Source organism: Marmota monax, unplaced genomic scaffold, assembly GCF_021218885.2.
Source record: "Marmota monax isolate L192 unplaced genomic scaffold, Marmota_monax_Labrador192_F-V1.1 WCK01_AAM20220418_F8-fsc00013, whole genome shotgun sequence".
In the NCBI taxonomy this organism is placed as follows: domain Eukaryota; kingdom Metazoa; phylum Chordata; class Mammalia; order Rodentia; family Sciuridae; genus Marmota; species Marmota monax.
Window position 1 is genome coordinate 23,489,345 of NW_026692202.1, and position 22,732 is coordinate 23,512,076.

The 22,732-nt window shown below is 36.0% G+C and overlaps 1 long non-coding RNA gene across 1 annotated transcript in view; it reads left to right on the forward strand.

Annotated features, from left to right (window-relative positions):
- The window catches only part of LOC124084613 (uncharacterized), a 63,087-nt gene extending 40,647 nt beyond the window's left edge, over positions 1-22,440 (forward strand). Inside the window, exons 4-5 of the long non-coding RNA XR_006849160.2 lie at positions 12,306-12,505; positions 16,281-22,440. This is a non-coding gene — a long non-coding RNA (uncharacterized LOC124084613). The remainder of the gene's footprint in view (positions 1-12,305; positions 12,506-16,280) is intronic.
- Positions 22,441-22,732: the final 292 nt, after the last annotated feature.

The window sequence follows — 22,732 nt, forward strand, 5'->3', positions numbered from 1 at the left end:
TTATGAGGCAAAAAAAATACATTGTCATTTGGCTTTTTCAAAAAACTTTTAATTGACAAATAAGAATCGTATGTATTTATGGTGTACAATATGTTTTGACATATGTATTCGTTGTAGAAAGATTAAATCAACTAACATATCCATTACCTAGCATCTTCCTAATTTTGATGTGTGAATATTTGAAATCTACTATCTTAAATATTTTCAAGAATACAATACCTTGAAATATTGCTATATAATGATCACCATGTCATAAGATAGATCTCCTGAATTTATGTCCCCAAATACATCTCTCCAATCCCATACTGGTCCCTGGCCTCTGGTAACAATCCACCCACTCTCTGCTTCTATGAGTTCAATTTTTTTTAAGTTCCACATATAAGTAAGATCACATATAAATGTCCCCCAAGTTCATCTATGTTGTCACAAATTACAAGATTTTCTCTTTTTTTGACAGCAATATATTATGGCAGGAAAAAAATAAAGGTAATGCATTTAAGACGCTCAAGGGAAGAAAATATAAACTGTATAAAAGTCTTCAAAAAACAGTTATCAACATAGAAGAATTTAGGGAAGGTCATTCTTTGAAATTTATTGAAGAACAAGGTTTAGACAATTGAAACAACTTCAGGGACATTAACATCAAAACTGGGGAAGGGGCTGGGGTTGTAGCTCAGTTCGTAGAGTGCTTGCCTAGCACATGTGTGACACTGGTTTCAATTCTCAGCACCCACATAAAAATAAAATAAAGGTACTGTGTCCATCTACTGTTAAAAAATGGGGGAGGTCATTAAATGCACTATTACTCATAGAACTAAGATTTAATGAGAAAGGTATCATAGACTATAATGGCTAGGTAATGTTTTAATATAGATATAGTACAATGTTGTTAAAAATTGGTAGGGAAAGAATAGCAAGGGTATAAGGAAAGAGTTTTAGCTGTTTTCAGTAGTCACAGTGGTGACCTTAGTTCTGTTATTGCTGAGGCTGTTGTATTTGTAACACAGGAAAGAAAGTGAATATTCTGGAACATTCTATTCTATCATTCCCTAAGTTCTGGAGAATCAGGATTCTCAGTGTAGAAGGAAGAAGATACAAATGTAATAAGGAAAATGAAAGTAAAAGCACTGCAATTCTGTATTTGAATTAGAAATGATAGGATAAGTTGCTGGGGGCGGGGGGAGGGAACTAAAAGACATGTCAAATGTAGGTCCAGTGAGAAATCTTGCAGCCTGGATTGTGGTGTTCATAAACTATTTTCTATTGAAAAACACCAGGGCTTCTTAGAGAAATGGCTGATTCCAGTTCTGCAGTTAGAAATGTTCAAGATGATCTGAAATATTTTGACATAAGAGAAATTAAGGAAAAAACATTCTATGATATCAAACTGAAAGATGATCCCATTGGCCAAAGATGGGACAATGAAAGTATTGGGGAGGATAAAATTAACAATTAACAAAACTTATCAAATATATTTAAGTCTAGGATTTTGCAATGATATTTAAGATAAAATTAATTGATCATCCTTTGAGGATGACAAAAAATCACTTCATAACTTTGAAAATGTAGTAATAAAAGAATCAAGCATTTACATCACCTCTCCTTTGGGAACTGTGTTACTAAGTAACCAGATAGTAGATGAGAGGAAAATATTGTCTCAAAAGATTATCCCAGTTAAATAAATGAAAAAGAGTTAACGGAGTTATATTGTTACCTTGTTTTGCAATTCCAATAAATTAATGTGTGTAAGCTTTGAATATCAACTGCTATAAATATTTAAAAAGAGCAAAAAACAGATATTATGTGCTTCTTGATAAAAACTTATCATTTTGCCAAAGAGACTTAACTTGGGTCCAACTATGTTTCTGGACCCAGCTACCAAACTTACAGGAAAGACAAAGGACAGCGGAACATATGGAATGACCATTTATTCTGGAAGGCCAGATGCCTGGGGTACTCATAGATATGATGTAAGAAAAAGAGATAAATGTCTAAAGAAATTGTAGGTTAAAAGAAGTACAAAAAGTTAAGTTTTTTAAAAATGGGTAAGAGTGAACTGTATAATATGTATAGGTGTTCACTCAGGTGATTAAACCATTAGGAAACACAAGGAAGTGATTACCATACATATAGGATCACGGTTACCTTTGGAGGGAAGTGGTGCTGTGATGGGGATGATCTATGGAGGCATTCCTGGAGAGGCTCTGATATTCTATTTCTTAAAATGGTGATGGTTAGAAAGCTGTTTGCCGTATGATTACTTGCTAAAGTCTACATTTGTTTTGTGTGGTTTTATGTGGCTATATTTATTTTACAACAAAAAGTGATAAATAAAATGTAAGAATATCCTATTTCACACATGTATTTCCATGAAAGGTACATTTTGAAGGCAAGAATATTTTTAAATGAATTGTGTGCTTCTGCTGCACAGAGCCCAGAATCTTTACATAATAGGTAAAATTTACTAATTGGAAAACAGACAACAGACAGTGTCTTAAACATTTTTGTGTTCTCCTGTGGGCCTAGCATGATAGTGAGACTACAATAGGTTCCATGAAAGTTTACCGTATGGTAGACACTGTGCCAATTGCTTTACATGAATTATTCCATTTAATCACCACTATGATACTAAAAAGAGATTGTAGCTATCTTAAAGAATATTCCAGATAAGAAGGCTGAAGCTTAGGAGGTTAAGTCCCGTGCCTGATGTCCCCAGTTCCAAGTGCCATAGCTAGAATTTGAACCCTAGAAATCTGACTCCAGAGCAAGTTTTACCCCCAAAAGATGATATTCAACAAATACTAATAGTGTTTCTAAAAACAAAAATACATCTGCCTTCCTATTTTATGTTCATTACATCATTTTAGACATTAAAAAAATCAGGCAACTATACTTGTGTTTGATTGATTTGAATACATTGTACAAATTAATATAAATATTAGCTCATGTTTACTAAATCAACATTTAGTAAATTTTAAGAAGTATCATAATCCCACATACAGTGAGATTTTTGGCCTGATAATTTTTAAAAAATCCATCCCCAAATTTACAAACCTTAGAAAAGTCATTAGTGTCCTTAAGCCTGCTCCCTCTTCAGCTTCCTTCAATCTCCCATTGCTCCCATTTAGTTGATACTAAATAAACAAATTGAAATCAAAAGTTGCTCAGAAGAATCATTGTCCATGTTGATCGTTAAAAAAAAAAAAGTTAAGTGCCTAAAATCAAAATGTAATATTGTCCTGTTTTAGCTATGAATCTCTGAAACAGAGGATTTTCACACTTTTAATTGATTTTAGGGGTACATACAGGAAAAACAATTTTATTAATGTAATTATTTCTTAAAAATTAATAAACATGACACTTTTGAGTGGGACCATCTTAAAAAGTTGTTCTATTTAAATATCACTATTTCATTCAAGTTACCCTTACGGGTCCCCAAAACGATTCATATAAATGTGATTGTCAAATAATGAACTACCCACAGGAGAGAGAACTCCTGAAATACCTTGATTTGCAGTTGCTTGAAGACAGTTCACAGTATTACTGGAAATGGCAATACAAGGAATTAATTCCTTATTGAATTTCAACTCTTCAACCAGCCTCTTCAATTAATAGTCATCTGATGTTTTTCCTTGTTACAGTAAAAAAGAAAAAGCAAGAAGGAGAAGGCAAACATAAGAAAAATTCTATTCTAATAAAAGTCACAGTTGGGAATATGAATTGACATTGCAATATCTGAATTTCAGGAAAACATATAATTTTAATAAAATTGTACACAAACACTACATTAGAGAACCTCACTAATTTTTTTTTTTAATTTTTTATTGTGGGTTGTTCAAAACATTACAAATTTCTTGACATATCATATTCCACACTTTGATTCAAGTGGGTTATGAACTCCCACCTTCACCCCATACACAGATTGCAGATTCACATCAGTTACACATCCATTGATTTACAAATTGCCATACTAGTGTCTGTTGTGCTCCGCTGCCTTTCCCATCATCCACCCTCCCCCCTCCCCACCTCTCCCCCCCCTCCCCTCCTCTCTCTCTACCCCCTCCACTGTATAACCCTGAGGGTCTCCTTCCATTACCGTGCAATTTCCCTTCTCTCTCCCTTTCCCTCCCACCTCTCATCCCTGTTAAATGTTAATCTTCTTCTCCTGTTCTTCGTCCCTACTCTGTTCTTAGTTACTTTCCTTATATCAAAGAAGACATTTGGCATTTGTTTTTTAGGGATTGGCTAGCTTCACTTAGCATAATCTGCTCTAATGCCATCCATTTCCCTGCAAATTCTATGATTTTGTCATTTTTTAATGCAGAGTAATACTCCATTGTGTATAAATGCCACATTTTTTTAATCCATTCGTCTATTGAAGGGCATCTAGGTTGGTTCCACAGTCTTGCTATTGTGAACTGTGCTGCTATGAACATCGATGTAGCAGTGTCCCTGTAGCATGCTCTTTTTAGGTCTTTAGCAATGTTTATTCAATTAAATGTTGTAATCCACATAAATATCAAATAGAATTTATTACAGTTGTGGTTATGGTTATATGTACGTATTGGGTATTACAAATATTATTACTAAGTGCATTAGAAACAAATTGCTTTTTTTCTTTTTCTTTTTCTTTTCTTTTTTTTTATGGTTCTGGGGATTGAATCCAGGGCCTTGTGCATGTGAGGCAAGCATTCTACCAACTGAGCTATATCCCCAGCCCAATAAATTGCTTTTTGTTATCATTTGTACTAGGTACAAACCAGTAATTTTTGGTGTGACTTTGATACTATTGTTTCCAGATTCTGTATCAGTTTAAAAGTTAACTTACCCATAAATACAACAATCTCCTGCTGTGTAAAACCTTTTTCTTCATTCCTCCTTTCTTCTTCCCTTTCTTCCTTTTTCCCCTTCATCTATTACACAAATAATTACTGAATGCCTGCCTTCTGTGTTTGACAAACACAACACGTCCTGTGCACATGTTGCTTAACCTAGAAAAAGATATAAACAAATAGCCAGGTGAATGCCTTAAAATGTTGTGTTTGCAAAATAGAAATAAGCACTGAGTGGTTTGGGAGCATGAAAAAGAAGAGCTGGTCTCAGACTAGTAGAGGAGGTAGAGAAGTATGAACATTAGCACCATTTACAATGAGGGAAACTGCTCCAAAGCCAGTAAGTAAAATCAAATCTTTTTCCCTCTGATAGTCTATAACCAGACCTGTTTTCCTTCCACAGCCCCCAATTCAAGGCTTTCCTGAGCTGTCTCCCCATTTTAAAGCATCACTTTGAAAGATGTTGCCCTTAAAGAACTAAGATCAGGAAACTGACAGCTCACAAAGCAGTCTGCTGGCACCAGCACTCACAGGAACAGGCCTTAAAAGCAGAGGTTCTACTTGTTAGCCCAAACATGACTTGTTATAATCCCTTTCTGCCTTCTGTGCTTCAATAATGCAGGCCTTCTTCGATTACAAGACACTTTGAAGATCTCACCTTCTCCCATTACTTGTCTTCTACATAAAATGCCTACAGATGTGAGACTGTTAGAATGTGTGAGAACTGCAGTTGATAATTTATAAACCAATACTTCCTATGACTTGAGATTTGTTAGGATTCAGATATTAAGGGGACCTCTTGCTGCAGGAGCACCCCCTACTGATCATCAGGAGAAGTGCTGTAAAACTGGGGCAGAAGCTTCCCTGCCTGGAAATAATAGTCAGCACTTAGTAGCCAATAACAAGCAGTTACTAACTGATGTTCTGTGATACAAAAAACAAATTTACACTCAAGTGGTAAAAGCAATTATATTATTTTTTAATTTATAAAACTGATACTTTTAACAATCTGACGTTTTCTAGAACAACAATCACAAAAGAAACTTGGGTTTGACAGAATTCAAGCATCATGGAGAGGTTTTGGTTTTTGTTTCTGTTTTTGTTTTGTTTCTTCTCTAATGTAAACAACTCAGGCTGTGTAACAACTGAGAAAGATGAAATGACGAAAAGGAAGACCTAAATAGACCATGTTCTTGCAATATGAAATTAGCAACTGTACCAGATGCATCTGTAAATTCAGCATAATCATAATCATAATTTCTTAACAAATATGGCAAGTTGATTCCAATGTGCACCTCTAAAAGACAGGATATCTTTATTTGATATACCAATTATCAAACATGATACAAAATTACAATAACTAAAACTTTATGGCATTGGCAAAGTGAATGTAACAGAAAGAGATCCAGAGGTTACCAAGAATTTAGAATTTGATAAAAATATCTAGTAAATTAATTGGAAGAAGATTAAATGAGAGATGTTGAAACAATTGGACATAATACCTGCCCTAAGATATACACAATAATAAATTACAGTTGGTGTAACAATCTGAGCAAAAGGAATCATAAAATCAGCAAAAGACAATGTGAAATGACATTTTTGTAACACTAGAAGGAAAGCTTTCCCAGTATAGACATAAAAAGGTACAGTTTCAAACTCCAAAATAATGCATTATTTTACAGTTTTATTTAACATATGCTTAGTTTATGTTCCTCTGTTTATTTTTGATCTATCACTCTCAACACATATTCACATTTTTTGTTATGGGGACTATTTGAACACCGTTTTCTTTTGGGTTTCTTGTTGTTTTGCTTTTTGCTTTTAAATAGGAAAGATGAGGTGCATGGAAATGAAGTTACTTTGCCAACAAGTGTGGTGCCACGTACCCAGTTTCAGGAGGTCGGAGGCATTAAACATCCTTTTAAATACTTCAACTTTCTCTAACCAGTTGAAAATTCACAGATACCAGCATCAGAATGTTCTTGTGTTTATTTTGAATACTTTCTATTTTTTGCCCTAAATTTACATCCCAGTCCAGAAAAACAACAAAAGAAATGGGGGTCGGGGGGAGTAAGGACAGAAGACTAAATCCTCTTCCTTTCTGGAGAGAAGAGGTGAGAGGTGCAGAGCACCTCTGCAAGAGAATGTACTCCAAGCTAATGTAAACAGGCAAGTTAATGACCACACTGATCCACAGAAGACCACTCAAAAATGCCACTGTCAGAACTGGGTAAGGAATCTATTGAAGAAGGCACTACTTGCAATTTAATGTTTCGGTAATTGTTCCATAAAAAGACCCTTGAGCCACTGTGCGAAGGAAGTGGTCTAGACAGCCACGCTCCAAGAATGTGCCATTGTGTGTGTAGCTGATTGAGTTTACACTCTCCTCCTGATTCACAAAGAACAGCCAGTGTGCCAGTGGGCCAAGGGCCAGGATGTGGGTGGTTGAATAAGTGTGCTTGGAGGGAGTGGTGTTCTGGCAACCACATCAGCACACCAGCTGATCAGCAAATGCTGAAATTTTGAATGAAGTTGAACAAGAAGATAAATTGGACATGCTTTTCTCAATATGTGAAGAGTAGACATCCACCAAATTTCAATATTTTTCCAGACTGTCAAATTTCCAGGCAGTTCTGAGTAACTGCTAATGTTTCTTTGTGAACTTCACAAGGAAAAGACTTGTCTATACCAATTATTTCTACAGGAATTTTGTGAACATACATACACTACCATATTTTCTAAACTGCCTACATGATATGATTGCACTTGCATAACTACCACGACATTCCACTTAGAGTCAGATCGTAAGATAGAAAATAGGGAGAGGAAATAATCTAGATATTTCTAGTCGATTTGCAATACATTAGAGAAAAAGAGCCTCCTGCCAAAAACAATTTTTTTTCCTTAATTCTTTACAAAAGAACCTTAAATCCCACCTCTTTCATGAAAAAATTTCATTGCTTAATAAAAAACAGTTGGAGATTTCTCCTGCACCCAAAGTTGTTCAAATTCATTTCCCATAATTGTCTGCTTGCCTAATATGATGTACTTAAAGGAATAAGTTTTTTGCCTGTAGGTAATGTGTTTTTACATTTAAAGTATTTAGTTCCATAATATCCCTTGTATTTTTCACATTGTACCTGGATTTTAAAGAAGAAAATCATGAAAATGTTTATATAAAAAATTCCCCACAATTTTCCTTTTTTTAATGATAGTATTGCCATTATAGCCTTGAACAATCCAAAATTATTTTCCCCATCCAGACAAGCAAAGGGCTAAATAAATGATGATGACATGGCAGCCTCTTGTTAGGACTTAAAGAGGAGAGATCCAAGCAAATCCAAGCAGAGCTCATCTTTTGTAACTACTCTTTTTGTTTTCTAGCCATGGTCTCTCATTTCCTTCATTGTCACATATTTCTCTTTTACCTTTCTTGTGGTAGACATTATTACTATTCATCAGTATCACCTTCTTCTTCATTACTAGGAACATAAAGGATTACCCTTCTCATATCCTTCTCATGTCCCCTAGAAACTAGGCATGCCCATGTGACTAACTATGGTCTAATGCACTATGAAACTAAGTAATCAAAGAGGAAAAGGTAGAGATGACCCTACAGCTGAAATGATTCTGAATGTAGACCTTGTGCCAAACTGACTCTAACCTCCCCTTGTCATGATGACATCAGTTCATTTCCCTTATACCTGCAGTTACTGGAGGATGAATTGAGTACTATACCACACAGGGATCAACCCGAGAAGATAAACCACTGGATATTAGATCGATGATGGGTAGACACACAGGTAGACAGACAGACACATTGATTTGCAGAGATAGGTAGTTGTTACAGGGAATCAGCCCTAAGCAACAACAGGAGCTGATTAAGCAATCTTTGAAAGACTCCTGTCGGTAGCTGATGCTGCCTCTTGAAGACCACAGGATAAACATTCAGAAAAAGAAACTATTAGCTATTTATGCCACTTGCTTTAATATTTGTAGATAAATTTTTATGTAGTTGCAATGTATGTAGTTATGTTACTTGTGTTCATTTCATGCCACATTTATCAGAAGCTGAAATTCTTAATCCATTTTTTAAGTTTGTTTCCAATTTTTTATTTTGATGAATAATTTACTAAAAATATGAAATTTTAAAAAGTGGGGGGGAAGGAAAAGGGATACGAAGTGGAGAGGAATAAGAACAAACTTGGATCAAAAGCTCGAGCTAGAAATACCCTTCAAAAACAACTGAAACCCATGCCAGTTCCTGTTGCACTTGACCTTGATAACAAAAACAGAGTAGTAGATGCCCCCCCAAAAAATATGCCCTAATCCCTGAAACCTGTGAATGTGTTCTGTATGCAGCAAAGGGGAAGTAGGATTTTGGATGGAAGTGAAAACAGCCATGTTGATTTCAAATATGAGGGTGATTTTTTTAAAACATTAAATGAAAGAGAAACTGTCTCAACTTCATTACATCTACAGTGGGGAGCTCAAGTGTTTAACATATGAGGCTGGTTGCAGTAAAAGTTCATCTTCTTTTAACAGAAATCATATGTAATTGCAGATAGTGGCCTGAACCCCTTGCTAATACCAATGGTTGTTGGTTGAAATCAGCTAACCTCAAGATGAGATGTGTATTCTGGTTTCTCTGGGTGACCCCAATGTAACTTAACGCTCCTTGACATTGGAAGAAGGAGGCAGAAGAGTCAGTGTCAGAGTAATGATCTATAAGAAAGACTGGAACAGCCATTGTTGGCTTTCAAGACAGTGGAAGGAAAAACCATGAGCCAAAGCATGTGGGCAGCCTCCAGAGGCTGAAAAGTGCAAAGAAAGGATGAACTAAATTTAATTTCTAGGAAGCCTCTAGAAATGAAGGTGGGCTTGCAGATATCTTGGTTTTATCCCCACTAGGTAGGTGATAAACATCTAACCAGTTGACTAAGATAAGAAATTGTTTCACACCTCACCTCTGTGGCTGTGAAACCTAATACAAGTGTCCTGCAGAAATAACCCTCCCCCATCCCAGAGCTACACACACCAGACCAGGGAGTCAGAGAAACTGAAGGAGGATCCAGGAGAAGGTAGAGCAGTCTCAGACCCCACTTTTACCTCAAGACAATGGTAAGTCAGCAAATGAGCTGCAAAAGTCTTGCTGCTTCAATACCAATTTCCATATCTCCTAAGAATCCCTCCCTGTGGCCCATGCTACACAAGAAAGAGGATTCTGACAAATTTAGTTCAGCCTAACCAAACTGACACATTACAAAGCCATTACATAGCCTTTCAATGCCATTGACTTAACCTCTGATTTTCCTTCTTCATTCTCCTTGAGGCAATCAACATCAAGGTGATGGATTTTGAAATTTAATATTCAAATGTTTAAATGTATTCAGGGTACTTATTCTAGAGCATATGTACAAAATAGCAATAATATTCTTGAGAGAAGATTGTTGGAATGCTTTTGTTGTAACTGTTCATTCTCTCATTTATCATATGTAACACAGTAATAGATTTATTTTATTGTTTGTTAACACTATTTATTTTGCAAATTTAAAAATTATATATATAATTTTATATATATATATAATTTTTATTTTGCAAATTAAAAAATTTTATATATATATAAAATTTCTGCAGCATAGGCAATCTCTTAGGTATCCTATTATGGTTCTAATGTGAAATTCTCTAACAACAAATAATGCTAGATTTTTTTTCATATTCTTATATGCCATTTGATTATATGCCATTTGATTATCCTCTTCAATGAAATACCTGTTTATGTTTTTGTCAATTTTTAATTGCATTATTTTTTTATTATTGAGTTTTCCAGTTTTTATATTTTGTAAACAAGTATGTGTATTGCAAATGTTTTTTCACAGTCTATAGCTACTCCTTTATAAATGATTTGTTGACTATTAGATAAATATTCCTCATGACTCTAGAGTAGTATGCATACATATTAATATGCATTTTACATACAAATTTACTTGTTCGATGACTTAAAAGAAGCTCTTTGCCTAAGCTAACAACAGGTTCCTAATTAGGATCCATGTTGTTTCATAATTTTATTAAAATGTCTGGTTTTCTACAATTGTCACTATGATATAAAAAATTACTCAAAGACGCAGTACTCATACCTTACAACATGGTAAAATAAGTAAAACTCTTAAGGCCAAAAGTATATTCAGGTTTTAGCACCCTTTTCACTCTGACCTGTCTGAGCTTGAAAAAAAATTGTCTTATTTTTCTGAAATTTAACTATCTTATCTGTAAAATAGGAATGATATTTTCAGCAATCTTTAATCTTTAAACTCAGTACTGAATTGTCTGTGAAGCTGAAGGACCGTAATAGAATTATTAGAGTAGGGTGGTAGTTCTCTATAGGTTTCTTAACACTTTGGTGTAATCAGCCTTTGCCCATGAAGAAAACACCACAAGAGTGATTGGGTCAACAGCACCCATCAAGACCAATTTTTCAAGAATTTATCTGAAAACAATCAGTATAATCCCTGAACATGCTAAGGATGTCCTTTAATAGGCAATCATAAGCTTTATAGAAATGAAACAAGAAAATTGACTTTTTTTTTTCTTTTTTGGTACCAGGGATTGAACCCAGGGGTGTTTGATCACATCTCCAGCCTTTTTTATTTTTTTATTTTGAGACCGGGTCTCGCTAAGTTGCTTAGGGTTTCACTAAGTTGCTAAGGCTGGCTATGAACTTGCAATCCTCCTGCCTTAGCCTCCTAAGCCACTGGGATTGCAGGCACATGCCACCACTCCCAGCAAATTGACCCTTCTTTACCTTGAATACCCTATCATGGAAAACAGCATAGCAATATTAGCAGGGTCAAAGGTACGTAGTGGACCAAGAGAATGAACTCTTTTGAATCTTCATTGTTTTACCATGAGCCATAGTAGACCTCAATCAGGATTTGTGCTTTTCTGATCCACACTCTGAAAGAGCAAATTTTGACTGTAAAATATATTAAGAATTTAATGTATTTGCCATATGTGTTATCTGAAAGTAAGAAAGAAAAACCTGCTGTGAAAATATTTTTAAAAAACATTTGACCACATTAAAAGAATAAGGCATGAAAGGACAAAAGGATAATGATTTTTTTTCCCAAAAACTCCTGGCCTGGACATAAGTGCTCCAAAAGTTCCCCCCTACCAGATGGCTTACCCAGCCAAGGGAAAACAGCCAACTTGATTTCAAGTTGTGAGAGTGATTTCTTATTTAAATGAAAGATAGAAACTGTCTCAGCTTCATTATATCTAAGAGGGGAGCACAAGTGTTCAGCATGTGGGTCTGGTTCCAGTAAAAGTGTGTCTTTTTTGAATAGAAATCATATGTAATCCTAGGCAGTGGCCTGCGCCATTTGTTAATACTAATTGTTGTTGGTTGAAAGCAGAGTAGGAGATTGTTAAAGTCTTCCCTGGCAGAAACCTGATCTGTGGAAATGTACTTCACAGGAACTGTGATGAGGTTTGCAGCTGGCAGGAGAGGACGACAATGTGGCCGCATGCATCTCCATTCTCCCGTTGGCAACAGAATTGAAGCTCACATGAAACAGCTTGGGGAATGAGCCCATGGCCCAGCAAGCAGACTTGGCACTCTTTTCCTTCCCACTCCCACCCCAGCCCCTGACTTGACAACAAAAACTGAAGCGGGTGTATGTACCATTTCTAAGAATATAAACTTTAAAAAAAATGATTATTTAATGATGTGGCTATTTTGAACTATGATTAACGTAAGTACATTTAAGGTACAACATTGGCAAGTTAGGAAACCACCAAGTAAGGCCAGATGTATCAACTGACTTGATGTTTTAATTTAAAACACCAGCAACAACTCGAAAGGACTGTTAATATGAGACAAATCAGAGAAAAAACTCACACAAGTTGTTTACCTGTTATCTACGGTACCTAGAAGTCATTGCCTTTTATAAATATTAACACTATGTATGATCAATGTAAATTTAACTCTATATGTGATCTAAGTAAGTGGATTTCATTAGTTAAAATGTTAAATTATAGAAGTGAACTTTTGATCTTATGTTAGTCATGACAATATTGGAGAATCCAGTTATGATCTCTAAGTTATAATAGAAATTATCTTATGTTTTACATTGTTGTGGGACATGTAAAATTGTTGTAAGCTACTGTGACGTTGTTTTCTGATTTAGCTTCTGTTCACTTAGAAAAAGTGACAAAGTTTCACAAAGAAATCTGCCCCCCATCCCCACAATCGATGTTGCAGGAACTATGTACAAATCTCTTACAACTTCTTCCAGAGCATGGGAAAAGGTGTCCAAACAACATTCATTTAAAAGCATCAGTATGGGGCTGGGATTGTGGCTCAGTGGTAGAGCGCTCCCCTAGCATGGGCAAAACCCGAGTTCGATTCTCAGCACCACATAAAAATAAAGGCATTGTGTTGTGTCCATCTACACCTAAAAAATAAATATTAAAAAAGAGCATCAGTATGTTATATGCATATTCTATGTGTACTTCAGCAGCTAAAGAGCAACACATGTCTCTACAACTCATTTACAAGTATTCATTTAATAAACATGAAAACCTGTATATGGCTCTTTCACATTTGTTTTCACATTTGTTAAAATTAGTCCTCCCAATACTCAAGTTTCTCAACCAAACATATGCTGTCACCATTTCACAGACAAGGAAACACAGGCCCAGAGACATACTGAGCAGAACCAGAGCTCAATGCTTGTGCTCCATCCATGACATACAACCACGTGATAAAGAGAAAAGAAATAATGATTATAGATCCTAGTTTGGAAAAAGTATAGAATAGTCTAGCCCATGAAAGAAATGTAAAATAAAATAAAGAGATGAGTATTCATATGGTTTATCCGTCAGTTACCAGATGAGTCAAAAGTATCTTCATATTTTGGTGATATTACAGATTATAATCCTAGGATAAGGTTATTGGCTACCAGAGCTTTTTAGTTATAAACATTAAAGAGAAAAAATATATTGTATGTTCAAGATACTGTGTTTTTAATAATTTTAAATAAATTTTACTGTATAAGTTTTTTTAAAATATTTATTCTTAAGTTTTAGGTAAATACTGTATTCATTTTATCCATGAAGATATTGTTGATTTTAAGTAGTTTTATAAAAAGGGATCCTTGATTTGCCTTTTTTAAAAGTTCTTAGTTGAAACCAAAGTAGATAGGCAAAAGTTATGGTCTGCTATACATAGCATGGGAGCTGGTTCTCCTGGCTTATAATCTCTGTCTAGCATCCCTCCCAGTGAGTCCTTCAAGATTTATAATTCAGTTTCTCCAGTTACAGAATATGACTGTTATCAAATATCTACCTTGAAGTTTCCTCTCTTCCTTTCAGTGATGTACATTTGCAATACCCAAAGAGGAATCAGACCTTACCTTACCCTGAAGAATAGGATAGCATTATTAAGAAGTCAAGGAAACAAAACAAGTTTCACTCTTGGTCTACACCTCCTGTTGCGGGAAACTTGCCCAGTCTCTTCAACTTTTACCCTTCCTCTAGCCCCAAGAAGGCCCAACCCCTCTCCTGGAGTGTGATGTACTTGAATGCTGAACCAGTATCTCAGTACCCCCTCAGGAACAGACACAGTGCTTGGCATATGATTTAAATGAATTGATTTGATTCATTGGAACTTGTCATTTCTATATAACAGGTAATCCTATCTAATAGACCTGTGCTTCACAAACTGGGCTGCATATTAGAGCCACAGGGGAGATTCAGAAAAGATTGGTACCTGGCTCCACTTCTGGAGATTTTCATTTTTCTGGGGTATAGGCTAGGCATCAAAATTTTTTTAAACATTTCCAGGTGATTATAACGAGCAGCCACAGTCAAAAGCCACTCTAATGTACAGGTGCTTCACAAACTGAGAAATGCTCCAAGCATCCCAGATTTAACGGGTAACTGAAATGTCTTGGTTCATACTCTACAGATTCTTGTTCTCCTTTCTTCTATGGTCCCATTTATTTGCCCATTTTTTTGGAGTAGGTAAAGCAAACTGTTTTATAAATGTTGATTGATAAATCAATATTTAAATCAATGCAACCTGGAATGCCCCCAAACTTTCAATGGGATACATTTACTTGTACTTTAAGTTGACTTTGAGAAATATTCTTCTAGGAAAACAAATAATTTTACTAGCCTAAAGGACACATGGCACATAATCTGCAACCTTCCTTACTGTTTCTGTTATATAGAGACCTTTGGGAAGACATTTTTGCAAATAAATTGTCAAAATTCTTAAATCATGCTCACTGGGCTTATGCATCAGTGAAGTTAGTCAGCCAGAGGAGAGTGACTGATCCCCTTGCCATGGCTAATGAGATCCTTTGTGTGCTGGCTCCTGCCTACCCTCACCTCCATTCCAATGGATGTCCTCACTTGCCTCTTTTTCCCTTTACTTTGGTGATATTACAGATTATAATCCTAGGAGAAGGTTGTCTGCTACCAGGTAGAGCTTACTTACTACCAGCTCCTTTTACTCTCAGAAGTCATCACCTCATGAACATGTGCAATACTGTGCTAATCCTACTGTACTGGCATTCCTTATTTATGTTTCTATCTCCATCACTAGATTTTTAAGCTTCTTGTAAGAGGATTCCATGACTTATGTACCTCTTGTACCTAACACCAAAATGTACTTTGACCTACTGAAGTGATGGGACTCCAAAATCCATTCCTTTTCCAGACCTTTTCCAGAGGTTGTCCAGAAAAGGTTGGAATCTAGATACCTGGTTTAATCAACAAGAGCCATGGTTTGACTTGAATATCCTAATATTGAATCTGTTTTTTTAAAAAATGAAAGAAAGAATAGAACCACATGAAAAGTGACTGTCTGTGTCTTTGAACACCACCAGTACCTTTAGATTAGACAGAGGGGAGTGAAGGGAAAGTAAAGGTATGGGAGTAGGAATGACAGTAGAATGAATAGAACACTATTACCCTATGTGTATATGTGATTACACAACTGGTATAACTCTACATCATGTACAACTAGATGAATGAGAAGTTATGCTCCATGTATGTATGATGTGTCAAAATGCATTCTACTGTCATATATAACTAATTTGAACAAATTAAAAAAAAACCACCATCAGTAATGTTAAGAAGTTACTTTATGTTATAAAGTTTGGCACTGCTTAAACACTTTCTTAGAGGAGAGACACTAAAGTATCATTTGTACCAACAAGCAGCTATTTGTTGGAGACTGCTAATGGACCACCAAAACTATTTTCTCTTCTTTCTGGGCAGGTAGTAAGACTATGCTTTCCAATGTTTTGCAGTTTGATGTGATCACATGATGCTAGCCATTGATCTATAATTAGAAGGGACAGGAGCCCCTTCCAGTTCTGACCCAGAAAAGCCTCCCATACACAATACAACAATAACACTTTTTCTTTCCTCTTCCACCAGCTTCAGGCCAAGTCTTGAAGTTAGGCAGAGCCACAGATGGAAAAAAAAAAAAAAACACATCACTGAAACATCATGGAGGAAAGCTGCCATGGAACTTCACGTGAGTGTGAGCAAGTTCTAGACTTTCACAGTATTGAGCAACTGAGATGTGGGGTCTATGTGACAGTGCCAATAAAACCCAGCCCTGGTACCATTTTCTGATTGTTGTCTTCACAACATTGATGTGGAAACAGATGCTGATGCTGCCACTGTCATCAAGGAGAATCAGCTTCTGGAACCTTTATGACTCCTTCTCTGGAAACTGGTTAATCACTCAGGAGATATCTCCACCAGAAGCTCTTCCCACTCCCTGAACCCTTGCCCTGCCCCATCAGTGAAAACTTTGAGCATCCACTATGTGTATACTGTGCTATGTGCTCCCTCATACATCTCATCTCAAACACTACAGAAACCCGTCTGGCAGGTATTGTGACCCTCTTTCAGCAGGAGGAGAGACTGAACACTCACATAAGTCTACCAGCTGGTAAGTGGCCGAATCTAGATTGAAATCCCCTCTTGGGACTGTGAAGTCAGTGATGGTCCAGCTCTCACCATGGTGTCTCCTGCCCTGACCCATACTTATCTGTCTCCCTGCTCCCACCTTAGGATGTTCCTTGCAATGACCATTTCTGGGAAGGGCAATGTGGGAGTCTCTCCTTGAGGGAAGCCAAGTCTTTTCACTGAAACCAGAGTGGGTGGAGGATGTGTAACTGGCCTCTGCATTTAAAACTTGGAACACATTTTTTCCGTGGAAAAAATATTATGCAGAGATGTTCCATTTTTCAAAAATGTATGCAAAAGCACTTTGCAAACCATGAAGAAGTCTATAATATGCCTATAAGGAATTACTATTCTGCAGTACATTAGCACTGTAATTCTGACACATTGTGGATTAAATAGCCTTTTGTGAAGTAGTTTGAGAATTTAACCTCTGAGTGTTACATTGTCTCAAAGGAAAAATACATTCCAATAGCCAAACAACTGACTTACAACAGATTTTTGGAACCAAATCCATTCATAACTGAGAACTGCCTGGATTAACATGAAGAGGACACATCATCACCATCTTCATCAAGTATTATTTATGAAGGGCAGTGCATGGGGTGAGGGCTTCAGGGTGAAAGAAAAAAGAAGGGAAGTGTTAATCTAATTTTTAATGGCTACAATTCCACATCCCTGCTTGTGAATGAGCTCAAGCTGTTCCAAAACATCCCTCTCATTTTTTCTCTTCACTTCCTTCCCCATTTTTACTTATCTTTTCCTCTCCTATGGTTGTTACTCTTTTTTGGCCATTCCTCTTTGTCTGTCTTCCTTATTTACTCAGTATGCATTCTTATATTAGACACATTCTTTTCAGGGACTGGTTATATTCTCAGAGTCTGGGACTGAGGGAGTCTTATCCTTTCCTCTGCCACAGCTGTATGACATTCATTTCTTTTCTGAGTCATTCTAAAATTGTCCAAACCAGTTTTCTGACCTCTGCTTACCCTGACTGTCATCCAGTGAATATATAAGATCAATTTTCTTTGGGGATAACATGTTGTGACTACTTATAGTTTTTGCCTCACAAAATATTATAATTCCTCACATTGCATTTGGAGATGCTACAGAACCTTTATCTCTAGCCCATTCCTACACAAAGCTTTTTTCCTTGTATTATCTTAGGTCAAATTGAACTGCATGTTATTCCCCAAATATACTTCCTTCCTTATCCCTTTGCTATTCTGTCTTCCTCTACAGTGCTCTGCAAGTCACCAGTATGAAATTCTGTGTGTCCTTCAATACTCTCCCTAAAGGCTACTTACTTGCAGTGGGATCCATATATCCCCTCATATATGAATCCTTAATTGCTTTTCAAAAAAATATTTATTTAACTCCTTTTATATATTAGGCATATGCTGGACACTTTTTATACAGAATTCTATTTAGTGTTTGTAATATCCCTGTAAAGTAACTGCAATTTCCCCACTATTCCTATATGGAAACCAAGAGTTAAAGGACGCGCTCTAGGTCAGGAAGTAGAAGAGGCCAGAATTTGAACTGACACACATCTGGATGGCAAAACCCATTTGTCTCTTTCTACCACTTTCTCTCTTTCTATCACTCCCTCCTTCACTATTTCTCTTAAAGTAAAAGATTTGAAATGCAGTATATGGGCTATTGATGTGTACTATTGATTTCATAGATACTTTTAGGTCAGAAAATTCATCCTAATCATCTTTGCATACTAGCCTACTCTCATGCTTTGAATAGTCAAAACTTAATGTGACATTGATGTAAAAGTGCCCCTTCAGGCACGTCACTGAGGAAGTTAAATTAACAAGTCCCTATCTTGTTACCATGTGCAACTAACTCACTAGTAAACAACCAAGGAATCTTATATCCACAGACACCATAATTAGGACAATCCATATGGGATTCTTACAGTATAATGCTCTGAACAAATTTTGAACTGAACAGAAACTAGAGTTGGCTTTTAGTGTTTGCTCCTGGGGAAATTTGAAAAGAATAAGATATTTAGTGTCAGCAAATCCTGGAAATGCTTTGTTTATTTGTTTAGATATTCAAAGTGAGCCATTTGCCAAGTCTGCAGAACCAAGTACAAGACTGAGACACAAACAAGTGTTTCTTCTCAGCCAATAATAGTTCTAATACCATCTGGAAACCTACACCAGTTAAGAAAGAAACAAATGTGCCTTTCTTTTTTATTTCCTATGAAGACCTCAAAGCTTGTAAATCTGGGATCTGCTGGGTGAGGAAAAGAGAATTCCAAAGATGGGGCGCTCCATTAAACCCAAGCCCCCTGGCAACTGGGACTTCAGATCATAGAGACAATCAGAGATCATGTTTATTCTGATCTCCATGGACCAAAAGTTGCCCCTAACTCTGAAAGAGTTTCATTGTGATCCAATTTAGAGTTCAGTTCAACCCTGTAAATTACTGTGATATTTTTATTGATATCATGAAAATGTACCCTTGCTTCTCTATTGTCACAAAAGCATGTTGTTGAAACACTTAAAATGCCTTGGCACACTTTAAAAGTGCTTTTTACATAGGAGACACAAAATTAATGGTGCACTTCAGTCAACACATCCCGCACAATGCTTTCTTTCCCCTTCCTCAAAGCTGTAGGACAAAACAAAGTGGGTCCACCAGAGACCACTGAACATTTCTCTGATGGTAATAACATCTGGTTTGTAAGCAATGGAAGTCAGTGTTACAGTCTCCCCTCTCATATCCTAATGTATACATGAACAGCATTAAGCTAGTTTCATCATCAGATTTCACTTTTCAGTGAAGTTTTAATTACTAATCCTTATCATGTTATTTCTATGAGGGAGCTGGTAGTTTACCTCCCATTTCTGACTTTCCAGATCCTTCTCTTGGCGGGCCCTAGCCTACTCCTTTCCCCTCCTCCTCTTTTCATGCCCTATTCAGAGTCCTTCAGATTCAATGTGCCTGCTCAGCACTTCACCAGCAGCATTATTTGGACCCTGTATTATCCTAATCACACAGCAGTTTCCAGCCATCAAGTACATAATCTCAGTTGCACATTAGCCTGGAAATGGGCTTTCCCCCCTTTAGTTATCTTATCCACAAACATGTGCAAATATTACCTCATTTCATCCTTGTGCTGGTGCCAGAGATTAACCCCAAAACTGTCATGATAAATGTACCATTTAAAAAATAGTCAGTTTCCTCAAACCTTATTTTGTCAGTCTTGTTTCAAATTCATCTCCTGTTATGACGTGGCTACTAGAACTTGTCATCTTTTATACTGTTTCACTTCCAAACATTGGAGCCAAATATGATGTCATATGTTCTAGTAGCACAGCACTTATCTAAAGGAAAAAGCTTACTCAGAGCTTTTACTAATGTTTTTATTTGTTATAATAACACACAGCGCAAGTTGGAAAACATATTTTTAAAGGAAACCAATGAGACAGGCTTTAATCTTTAAATATGAAAAGGATTGTTTGAGGACTTCAAAAGGAAGAAAAGTTATCTTCCTCAGACCAAGAAAACAGTGATTGGCAGGAGTTTTATTCATCAGCCTTTAATACTGGCAAAATCAATCAGTCAAGTAGCATCATGCAGGTGTTACAGAAATGTTAAAAAGTGAAAGATTTTGTTTCTATCCAAAATCACTTCACACTTATATTTTTTAAAAAGGAAAATAAAACAACATTAAAATTCTCCTATTTCCTAATTAGCATCAGTGGCATCATATTTGAATGGCATGAATGGAAGATGATATCATGGACATGTAATGGGTTTGGACACAGAAGACCAGGGCATGGACTGAAAAAGTGACCCTGACAAATCTCTCCCTCATTTATTAAGATAATCTGTTCTACCTCAAAGTGCTTGGGGACCACCAAATAATTTATGTGAAAATGCTTTGAAATAAAAAAAGTTCTATACAAATATATGGTATCATCTCTGTTAGTTTTTCATCCCTACTCTTAACTTGTTTAAAGTTATCAGGGTTGGCACTCTGCACTGCATTTGCACTCTATATATACTTCTTTCCCAGCACTGATCACACTTGCTGTAATTATACCTATACCATGGTTCTTCCAACTAACTTGCAAGCTTTTGAGAATCGATCTCCAGATTCAGGACAGCTCTGGTGCATATGTCTGTTGAATAATTTGCTTGCTAAATGAATACATACATGAGGTCCCCAATTTTTCACTAATTCATTCCCATTTTCCATTTTTTCCCCTGATAGCCTACACTTCTTGCCTTTGCTTTATTACTATATTGTCTGCACAGAATAATGTAAATTATTATCTGCCTCAGTTAAGATGAAACAATTCATACCATAATTGAAGTTACTGCAACAAGAAATTTCTCTCAAGTCTTAGTAATTAATCTCTAAAATTCATGCAAATTTTTAAAGTAAATCTATAATACAATTAAATTTATCTTAACAAAAATAATATTCTTTTCCTAAATACTTGAGTAAAATTGATATCTCAGAAAAACGGGCCAGATTTGTCTTATATATTGAAAAGCCCAATAGACATAATAATTGACTCAAAGACACTGAAATACTCTATATTAAGAGTTTTAATTATATTAAAATTAAAGAAGAATTTGATCTCATGAATAAAGGCAATTTAATGGCCTATTGTAAGCATACCATTTCTACCAAATGCTGAGCTAAAAAGTCCAGAGAACATCCCCCATTATATCTGGATTTTGAAGGATATGACATATTTCAGGTAAGCAACTTTTCTTTTTAAATCACCCAAGGAGATATTTTTTAACACTGGTCCAATTGTCTATTGTTAGGCCTCAAAATAATATTCTTTAAGTTTCCAAGATGCTTCTACTGTGAAGCCAGAGAATTTTCTGAAGTATTCTCAAGACTGAGGTGCACAAGACATGATATAACTGAAGATGCGAGGAATGAGGAACAAGCATTATCTTCTAGAAGCTAAACTCCCAAAGAGGAATCCAAAGTAGGACCTAACTCTGGTATCAGAATTCAGATGTCTCACTTCAAGTGGCAGAATGGTTCTCAGACAGACTTCAATACCTCATTATGGTTTTTGACATAACCAAAGAAAGAATAAGTCAAAAAGAGGTGATGATATTCAATGGAGGCACAGAAAAGAAAAACAGAAAAATTACTACTGGCAGAATGGCTATGGCATCATTCAGGGAGAACTGTTCTGTCCTGTAAATACACCCTCTTGTGGCAAGGCACCACCCTCGGGTAAGACAGTGTGAGACAGGGGTTTTATGTCATTTAACCTTTCTGATCTTTTATAGCCTCATCTGTAAAACAGTTTTAAAATACATGAACATAAATCCATGAAAATTACCACAATGCCTGGCATGTAGTAAAAGTTCAATAATAGTGGCTGTTATTATGATTATTATTACTATTGGTTATTATAGCTGTTGATGACACAACTATTGAAATTATTCAATTCTCACTTTATCCTTTGTTCTCATGCTTACAAAGCAACTTTGTAATTATAATTTTGTTTCCCATAAAAAATGTGTCTGTTGGGAAAGAAAGTAATGAGTGGTGACAGAAATGGCTGCTCTCTAAACAAGCTCTTGTTTCTCATAATAAACTAATAAACTGGAATTATTATTCTTATTTATGTCTTTTGTGAATTGGATTGATGATTTTCCTGAAATAAAATTACTGTATGCCTTTTAACATCAAATGTTTTGCTGTAATGTTGGAACCAGTCCCTGGGATACAGAAACCCTACCAAGGATTTCCAATGGTAAAATACCATTTGACCTGTTTCAGGCAGTGACCCTTTTTCTAATTGCCTACTTCTTAAAACTGAAGCACAGGGCCTTAAATTTTTTGTGCTTTTCTTTTTTAAAAAATTGGATGATCAGATTTCTCACTGATAAATGTAAATGTTAGGCGTGGATTA